Here is a 9,517-nt window from a genome sequence, read left to right as displayed (position 1 = left end):
CTAGAAGACTACTTTTTAAATCTATACATTTTGCATAATTTCTGCATCTCACCATATGATTTATGCTGCAGTCTCAGTGTGAGCTGCACAATGTGATTATTCTGAGTATATGCACAGTCTGAACTTCTTGTTCCTACATGCGTGGTTAGTGATGTGGCCTCACAGTAGGAAGGTTCTGGGTTTGAATCTGCTGCTCATATAAGGAATCTGTTGACGTACTGAGAAAAAAGAGACTTTTCACTTGCCAACTACATGTAGAGAGAAACTGATGTCTTTATAAGGATTTATAGTAAGTCATTCATTATTTACCTTTTATCCAAGTCTCAACAGCAACCTTATAAGCAGATGTCCAGACCTCCCTCTCCCAACCATCTCCTCCAGCTATTCTGGGGAGACACTGAGATGTTCCTTAACCAGGACAAAGACTTAAGCTCTCCTGTGTATGCTGGTCAGTCCCGTGTCTCCTCCCAGTTGGACATCAGAAGTCTCACCTACGAGGCATTCAGCCACATACTGAACCACCTCACACACACACGCTCCCCTCAGAGTCCCTGCTGAGTGACTAAGCCCAGACCCCTGATCTCAGCTTAAATATATATACTATAATGGTCAGCAGTAAAGAAAAAACTATGTTTAATGTCTGATTAATGATAAACATGAAAACTGCAGTGCCAATGAGGTGCAATTTTCTTCCTCATTAACAACTTTGTTTTGTCTTTTTTTTCCGTTGTCTAAGTTTTCTCATTCTGTTCTCAGGATCACACAATAAGAAAAACCCCCTCAAACTAGTATCCTGTGGCAAATGTTAGTGGTGCAATAACAAGGATGTGATGAGGATTTAGACTGCATAATTGTTTTGGAGTTGCAGACCTCGTGAAAAGTATTAATTTATTTTATTTTTCCTGCCTCTCTCTTGAAAATGCTGAATTGACCAAATAACAGATAGGATGCATTTCTGCCCTGGGATATTTATCCCTGGAAAATTGTGGAAAATCCCGGGAAAAGTGGAGATTGTGTGATCTCTTCTAACTGTGACAGAGGAAAGAAAGAGAATGCCAAAGGAAAGCAGAAACTGTAATCACAGTATGCTTGAGGGAAATGTATGCAACTCGGAAGGAAAAAAGGAACCATTACATCCAGAGACTTGCCATTGTGAACAACTGAAGGGAAACTAGTGCTGCACTTTCAGTAATCAAAGCATGTCGCAGTGCGACCATAGGGACAGCATGTTAATGCAGCTTAGTCTCTAATGCACAGTTTGACTAGGTGTTTCTTTGGTTCTCTGTGTACTGCTGCTGTTACACTGTGGAAACATACATCTGGAATTAGGCTCATTCCCATGAATATGAAGTGCTCCTTGATCTACGTCAAAGCAATACAAAGTCATGTTTTAAGCATGCTCTCCTATTTAGTCCCATTTTACCTTTTGATAAATCCACGGAGCATAAATAATCTGCTGTCCTCTTCAGTACTAAAAAGCATTTTAATTTTTTTAGCTTGTTATTTTGGTTCTCCTACACTGCTTCTAAAATCAGTATTTGCAGGAATATATCTGCAAAGCACACAAATGATTTAAACTGAGCTTGAGGAGCTGTTGATGTCTGTGTTGGTGTTTTCTGTGTGGCTAAGCCGACAGACCACAAATTTGAAGACTGGGTGCAGGAGGTAACCGATGACCACTGTCACATTACTCTCAACATATGCTCATTACTGTCTGGACACAGATTGAGCTTCATTATGATTTTTATTGAAGTAGTTCTCAATGACGAAAAAGCAATCAAGGAAACAAATCATCGGATGCACAAAAGTTATTTTCATCTTTATTCCCTCCTTCCGCCTGTGGCATTAAAGCTGCTCACTCTTGAGTGCCAACAAACTGCTTTTTTCAAACAAACACCAATTCTCTTTTCTTTCTGATGGGGCACTGAACCTTTCCTCAGTGGTGTATGCACCAGCAAACATGCTGATACGATCTTAAAGGTCATGTTCTTTTCACGCTGACAGAGGCCTTCCAAAACTTTGACGAGGGGGTCCCTCTAAAGGATAGCACTGCTACACTGCAGCAGCTGCAGCAGCTCAAGCCAAAGCCAAACTGATTAATGCTCTGCATCAAAAATTCTTTTTCCTATTCAACCTGTATTTCCAAGGTTCAGCCATGCTGAACCAGGATGGACGGTCTTACCTACGGAGGTGTATAGGCATAAGATGATTATCAGTGACAAGCAGCACTACTTTCCAGCTGTGTAAAATTAACCAAAGTTAAGCAGACATCCATCCATAAGTAAACCTTCAGATAGTGGAGAGAGGATTCAGGCTTTGAGTGAACTTTAAAGTTAAATTAGAAAGTCATTATTAAATTATTTTTTTTAACGTTTTCTTTTAGAAAGTGAAAGGCCTGGCGTGCAGGTGATTTCTGTGTGTGTGTGTGTGAAATCTCAGTCTAAATCTTCTTGTGTGCTTGTGTCAGAGTTGGACAACTCTCCTCGACAGCTCCTCTCTTTCCTGCCTTGTTTTTAAAAGGCAACCATAATGGCCGGTAAGGACAGCCTTAAGAGCTGCTGGCAGCTTGAAGCTTGACGCAACCAAAGGTCATTGATTCCCCCCTCTACAGTGCAGCTCGCTGCCTTTTTTTTTTTAAACAATTCATCGAATTTTGGCATTTTGTGAACACACACAGGACAGCTCACCGACAAGCCGACCTTGACAGCGAATTGGATAAATAAACCTTCAATTTAGCTGCTCTCCTGCACTCCTTCCTCAGCACAGCTCGCCAGCTCAGGCAGCGAGTCCCACCGGGAGCCTTCACCTATCCATATCGCTCAGCCCACGCTCGGCTTGGTGCTTCCCTGCCTCTTTCCTGGCCTGTCTAACCAAGCTGCCCTCAGTGCTGTGACAAACACGGCCTTAAAGATAAGCTAACAGCCCCCTTGCGCTCCAGTCAAAGTCAATCCTCCCTCTGCGTCTAAAATTTAATGCCAATTCAATCCCTCAGGCTCATCCATCCCATTTTCACAGCTGACACCTACCCTCCGCCTTCACCACAAACACATGCGCTGACATGCATACAGCCGCACACTCCTCCATACCTATCAGATGGGCTGCAGCATCCTGTGGGAGAGGCAGGCAGTGAGAGCATTACTCCATAACACGTAATGACATGGCATTTAATGATACTGTCCAAAATGATCGGGGCCTGCTGCTCTGCATGGAGGCCAAGCTGCCCTGCTGCGCCGGATAAGCTCGGCTGGACCTGAGTGTGTGTCACCACGTGTGTGTTATTTCCTACCACAGCAAAGGCAATACTGTATCTTTCACTCGTCCTGTCGCCTGATGGGATGTGACACTTACCTCCACTGCACACTGCCATCGCTCCTCCATCACCTCACCTTTGCATCTCCTCCTGCTCTTCTTTTTTCTTTTCATTTGTTCTGCTGTCCTCTCTCCTCTGCTTCTCTTTTCAGGTTTCCTTTTTCTTGTAACACAGAGGTTTCCTTGAACAGTAATTCAGCGTCTAACCACTGTCAGTATTGTGTTCATAGTAGAAATGTCTCAGAAAGAATATGTAAAAGAGAATAGAAAGCTGCACTCATCCACCCAATGAAAAAAACACACGGTCTTCAGGTGTTCTAAAAACATTAATTCTAATTTCACTTATGATTTTCTAGAATTATGTAAACAAGATAATCACAGTACAACTTTATTTATTTTTGCTGCAACAGTCTCCTGTTGTTAACTTGTCAGTCACAGCCATTACCTTTCACTCACATTTTAGTTCAGCTTGAGGAAGACGACCTGGAGAGAGCTTGAAGTCAGCAAGATCTGACTGAAGGAAGTAAAAGTTAAAGGTGTTTGTAGGTGAACTTGTGAAAGGAACATTAATAGTTGCAATTGCCTTTGTCTCCAGGTTGTTGAGGGTCATGGTTTTGGCCCTGTCAGTTTCCCAGATATCCCACTGTGTCCCAGGTTGTGGTACAAAAAAAATCCCCTCAGGATGATTCTTTACATCTTTTATCACTTATTATATTCTGAGGGTCAGGCAGTGAGGTGATGGGATCTCAACTCTCATTTCATGTAATTGTCATGTATTTCTGTATTTCAGTGATTCTTGAGATAAGGGACAAAACATGTCCGGCAGCTAAAACCCAATTTTGTGGTTAAAAGTATGCATACAAGTGTTAACCCAACTGCCTAAAAGACAAACCAAGGAAATTTTATATACAACAAAAATATGATTTAGCATTTTTTATACATATTTATTTATCTTAAATGGTACAATACATTACCAGTACCTTAAAAATCCATTGTCCAGAAGCACGTGTGATAATATTAAAATACAGAAAAATAAATTAAAAGTAATATAAAATTAAATATCATGGCTCTCGTCACTAAGTATTTAAGTCAATACCTTATATAATATCAAAATATGCAATTGAAAATTTATTTTTACATATTATTTAAGTGATTAAAATCGTGTCCAGAGTTTTTGTCAACACCATCAGATTTTTTTAAAAGTACAAAAAAAGTCAGGAATTATTGTGGGCAGCTTAAACTCTGAGGAAGCCCTTTACCACTTCGTGTTGGATAGACATGCCATGAGGTCACTGCTGTGATAATTTCTTTCATTTTAATTTCATTTATTGCACACATTTCTGATAAAGCTCTGTGTCACAACCATAGTGCGTCAACACCAAAGTCACACTAATCCAAGATTTAATTGGGGTTTTTTTTGTAAAAAGAGCTTAATTTAGGTAGATCGTAGAGGCCATAAGCAACTGATGAAAAATAAGATGGCTTCTATCAGATAAACATGTGTTATGAGAGAAAATCGGGTATTTTGTCAAGAACCATCAGATGTCAACACCATCAGGATTTTTCTCTGACGGCGTTGACCCTTTTTCTAATGGTGTTGACAAATGCCAAAAAAGTGTGCTATTCACCATTTATGAATGAATGAATGAATGAATGAATGAATGAATGAATGAATGAATGAATGAATGGGGTTTATTGCCAAATGTTGAGCAGGTTTACAACATTAGGAAATTGCTGCGGTGCTTCAGTGCAAACATAGTGTCATAAATAGCACTTAAATAGACATGGAAAAAAATAAAAGTAGGGATAAGAATTAAAAGTGCTACGTGGAAAGATATGTGCATGAGATATACATGAGATATATACATGAGAATAAGAATTAAGAGTGCTACGTTGAAAGATATATACATGAGTGCAGGTGGTGATCAGTGCCAAACATGGAATGATGCAGTGACACAGCGTAGGGTCATGTGTTAGTGGCGGGTACAGTCATATGGTTATTGTTCATGTGTCCAACAGCAGAGGGGAAGAAACTGTTCTTATGGCGAGAGGTTCTGGTGCGAATGGACCGGAGCCTCCTGCCTGAGGGGAGCAGGTCAAACAGACTGTGTCCAGGGTGAGAAGGGTCAGCTGAGATCCGAGCTGCACGCCGCAATGTCCTGGAGGTGTACAGGTCCTGCAAAGATGGGAGTCTGCAGCCAATCACCTTCTCAGCAGAGCGCACAACACGCTGCAGTCTCTGTTTGTCCCTGATAGTGGCTCCAGTGTACCACATGGTGATGGAGGAGGTGAGGATGGACTCGATGATTGCAGTGTAGAACTGCATCATCGTCCGTGTTGGCAGGTTGAATTTCTTCAGCTGCCTCAGGAAGTACATCCTCTGCTGGGCTTTCTTGATGACGGAGGTGATGGTGGGCTCCCACTTCAGGTCCTAGGTGATGGTGGTACCCAGGAAGCGGAATGAGTCCACAGAGGTGATGGGGGTGTCAGTCAGGATGATGGGGGGGAGTGGGGCTGTGTGCTTCCTGAAGTCCACAATAATCTCCACTGTCTTCTGGGCATTCAGCACCAGGTTGTTGTGGCTGCACCAGGACACCAGACGTTCAACCTCCCTCCTGTAGGCAGACTCGTCCCCGTCCGAGATGAGTCCAATAACGGTGGTGTCATCTGCAAACTTGATTAGCTTGACAGACTGGTGGGTGGAGGTGCAGCAGTTGGTGTACAGGGAGAAGAGCAGAGGAGAAAGAACACAGCCCTGAGGGGAGCCGGTGCTGATGGTCCGGGAGTCCGAGACATTCTTTCCCAGCCTCACATGCTGCTTCCTGTCCGTCAGGAAGTCAGTGATCCACCGGCAGATGGGATCAGGCACATTCATCTGGGAAAGCTTGCCTCGGAGATGGTCTGGAAGGATGGTGTTGAAGGCAGAGCTGAAGTCCACAAACAGGATCCTGGCGTAGGTTCCTGGGGAGTCCAGATGCTGCAGGATGAAGTGTAGGGCCATGTTGATGGCGTCGTCTACAGACCTGTTGGCGCTATATGCAAACTGCAGGGGGTCCAGGAGGGGGGCCGTGAGGGTCCTGAGATGGGAGAGAACTAGGCGCTCAAAAGACTTCATGACCACAGATGTCAGAGCCACGGGTCTGTAGTCATTTAGTCCAGTGATCCTAGGTTTCTTGGGGACAGGGATTATGGTGGAGGACTTGAAGCAGGCAGGCACATGACATGCCTGCAGTGAGGAGTTGAAAATGCCAGAAAACACTGGGGCCAGCTCGTTTGCACAGTGTCTGAGGGTGGCAGGAGACACACCGTCTGGGCCGGGAGCTTTCCGAGCATTCAGGTTCTTAAACTGCTTCCTCACATCTGCTTCATGAATATGAAAAGTTGTGGTGGGAGGAGGTGGTGTGAAATCCTCTTTTGTGTGGGGTGAGGAGGGGGGTGTTGTAGGTGAACGGTTTGAAGGTGGTGATGGCTCTATGGAGGGGGGAGAGGTGGGGGAATTAGTGTCCAAAGTGTCTCTATTGTTGGGGCCGTTGGAGGTGTGAAGGCTGCCTGATGGCTCGTCAAAACGGCAGTAGAAGTCGTTAAGGGTGTTGGCTAAGAGCAAGTCATCAGTGGAGTGGGGGGTTTTAGGCTTGTAGTTTGTGATATTCCTAAAACCTTTCCACACAGAGGCCGAGTCATTCTCTGAGATCTGCTGCTGCATCTTCTCAGAGTGCTGATGTTTAGCAATGTCCACTTCTTTAGTGAACCTGTACTTGGCCTCTCTGTAGCAGTCCCTGTCTCCGCTTCTGAACGCCTTTCTCTTTTCCAGCCACAGCTTTTTGAGTTTAGGAGTAAACCAGGGTTTGTCATTGTTATAACTCACCCTGGTGCGTGATGGCACAATGCTGTCCTCACAGAAGTGGATATAGGAGGTGACAGTGTCCGTAAACTCGTCCAAGCTGTTAGAAGCAGCCTTCAATGTGTCCCAGTCTGTGGTCTCCAAACACATGCAAAGCTCCTCCACAGCCTCGTTGCTCCACAGTTTTTTAGTCCTCACGACAGGTTTGGAGAGCATCAGCCTCTGTCTGTACGCGGGGATTAGGTGGATCATGACGTGGTCAGAAAGTCCGAGTGAAGCGCGGAGCACCGCGCGATAGGCCCCGCTGATCGTGCTGTAACAGTGGTCTAATGTCCTCTCCTCTCTGGTCGGGCATTTAATATACTGCTTATATTTTGGAAGCTCATGGCTCAGATTGGCTTTGTTAAAGTCCCCAAGAGCAATGATGAGAGAGTCGGGGAATGTCCGCTCCGTGTGGAGAATCTGCTCCGCGAGTGCGCACTGAGCTGCCTGCGCATCTGCGTCTGGCGGGATGTAAACAGCGGCCAGGATGAATGAAGCAAACTCCCGCGGAGAATAAAACGGTTTGCAGTGGATAAAAAGATATTAAGTTATTTATACTAATATTTCAGATATATTACTTCCTGTGTATTTTACTGATATTTCTGCTTCACAGATGTGTCAAATATTATCAAATTTGTCTTATCTTGAATCTCATTGTTTATGTATACATTATTAATCCTGTAGGAAAATGCTTAGTCCTCTGCATTTAACCCATTCACTCAGTGATGTAGTGGGCAGCTACAAATCCAGGATGGCCGCTGTTCGTTGGATTTGAACGCCCAACCTTCCGATCATGTGTCATCTACTGAGCTAGCTGTGCCCCGAGAGCTGTTCTTTAAGTGATGATGTATAAATCCTGCTTCCGGGCCCAAACTACTCTGTGTTTATTAAGCCTGCACAGCAAATTCAAAAGTGTTAAATGTTTTGGTGTTAATAGTCTTCTTGCAAAAGTAGAGTTAATTTTACTCTAAGTAGAGTCACATTCTTTTAATGTAACTCTGAGGTGTAAAATGATAGTAGTTAAAATCGAGTGTTAAAAATGAGTGTTTCTCTGTCAAATCTGGAGGTGTTATAATGGAAACATTAACTCTTGACCTCTTAACTCTGAACTCCTACAGGGGCTATGACACCAACAGAGTAAATTCACAAACTCCGCCCCCAGCACGGCTCCAATCGAAGCTGAAGTGAAGCCGTTTCAGAACATTTTGCTCTACATATTTGAGTTGTTTGCCATGCTTGGTAAGTCATTTTTTCAAAGATTGTTTCAATTATTTCTATTAGCTTTTACTTCTGTGGCTCTTTGGAGTTGAGACAAAGCTGTGTGAAAGGCATTAGCCATGTTGCTCGCTGATAGCATAATATTCTGTTTTAGCTAGCTGAAAGGTATTGTTTGCGGGCAAATACCACAGCCTTGAAAAAAAGCTTGCATGTGAATTTTCAGTCAAACTTTTGGTCAAATACACCTAAAACAATGTCTAGAATGTGAAATGTTGGTATAATGGTGCTACTTGAAGCCTGAAAACGATCGCCCATAAAAAAAAAAAAGAGCAAACAGCAGTAGCTGACGTCCTGACTGGGTTCTACGTCAGCATTTAGATCCCTCCAGAGTTTTGTGCAAATGGTAAAAATGAAAAAGGTTGCGGTTTTACATTTAGTTCAGTATTACCTGTTGCCCGTGTCCTTGTCTTTTGGGAAAATACTTTACACAAGTAATGGCTCAAAGAGGATTCCTTTTTTTTTTTTTTACTGTGCTGCAATTGTTTACTGGATTATTTGTGCCATTAATTAGTGTCAACTAATTTTTATTCAATCTCCGCACAGGATATGCTTGTGAAGATGGAATATGGGGGAGAGCAGAAGTGCGTTGAAGTTCCACAAAGGGATGAATGAAGGACATGCATATTGTATTGAAGAAATAAGTGTTGAGAATGCTGTTATTTGCATTTACCAGCTCACCTATGTCAGACCTTTTGATAAACAAAATTCTAATGAAAGTGAGAACATGTATACTGTTTCATCTTTCAGAAAATGTTTTGAAATTGTGGTGCACAGTTTAGAATAAATGTTTTTCAAAAACCATTGCATCTTTTTAGTAAATGTTTATTTCCAAAAGAAATTTCTAGAAGTTCAGAACAGTAAAATTCCCGCTTTTTAGAATGAATTAGAAGATAACTCTTACGTAGTTAAACTAAAATACTCTTTGAGAGTTAATATATAAACTCTTAACACCAAGTGTTAAATTATCAACTCCAGACAGATTTGGTGTTTAACACTAAATCAGAGTTAACGTACCAACTCTCCAAAAAGAGTTAAATTAACACTCTC

At 42.7% G+C, this 9,517-nt stretch overlaps 1 long non-coding RNA gene across 1 annotated transcript; it reads left to right on the top strand.

The window, feature by feature from the left end:
- The first annotated feature begins 8,351 nt into the window (after positions 1-8,351).
- On the top strand, positions 8,352-9,271 carry LOC146582639 (uncharacterized). Its single transcript, XR_014892076.1, has 2 exons — positions 8,352-8,431; positions 9,014-9,271. It is a non-coding gene; the product is annotated as an uncharacterized LOC146582639 (long non-coding RNA).
- The last annotated feature ends 246 nt before the right edge of the window (positions 9,272-9,517 follow it).

The sequence above is a fragment of the Mchenga conophoros genome, linkage group LG1 (assembly GCF_057382185.1).
Source record: "Mchenga conophoros isolate Kocher_MC1m ecotype Shallow Benthic linkage group LG1, M_conophoros_male_GT1.1, whole genome shotgun sequence".
Lineage (NCBI taxonomy): Eukaryota > Metazoa > Chordata > Actinopteri > Cichliformes > Cichlidae > Mchenga > Mchenga conophoros.
The sequence above is the reverse complement of the archived record's forward strand: the minus strand, read 5'-3'. Positions and strand labels throughout refer to the sequence as shown.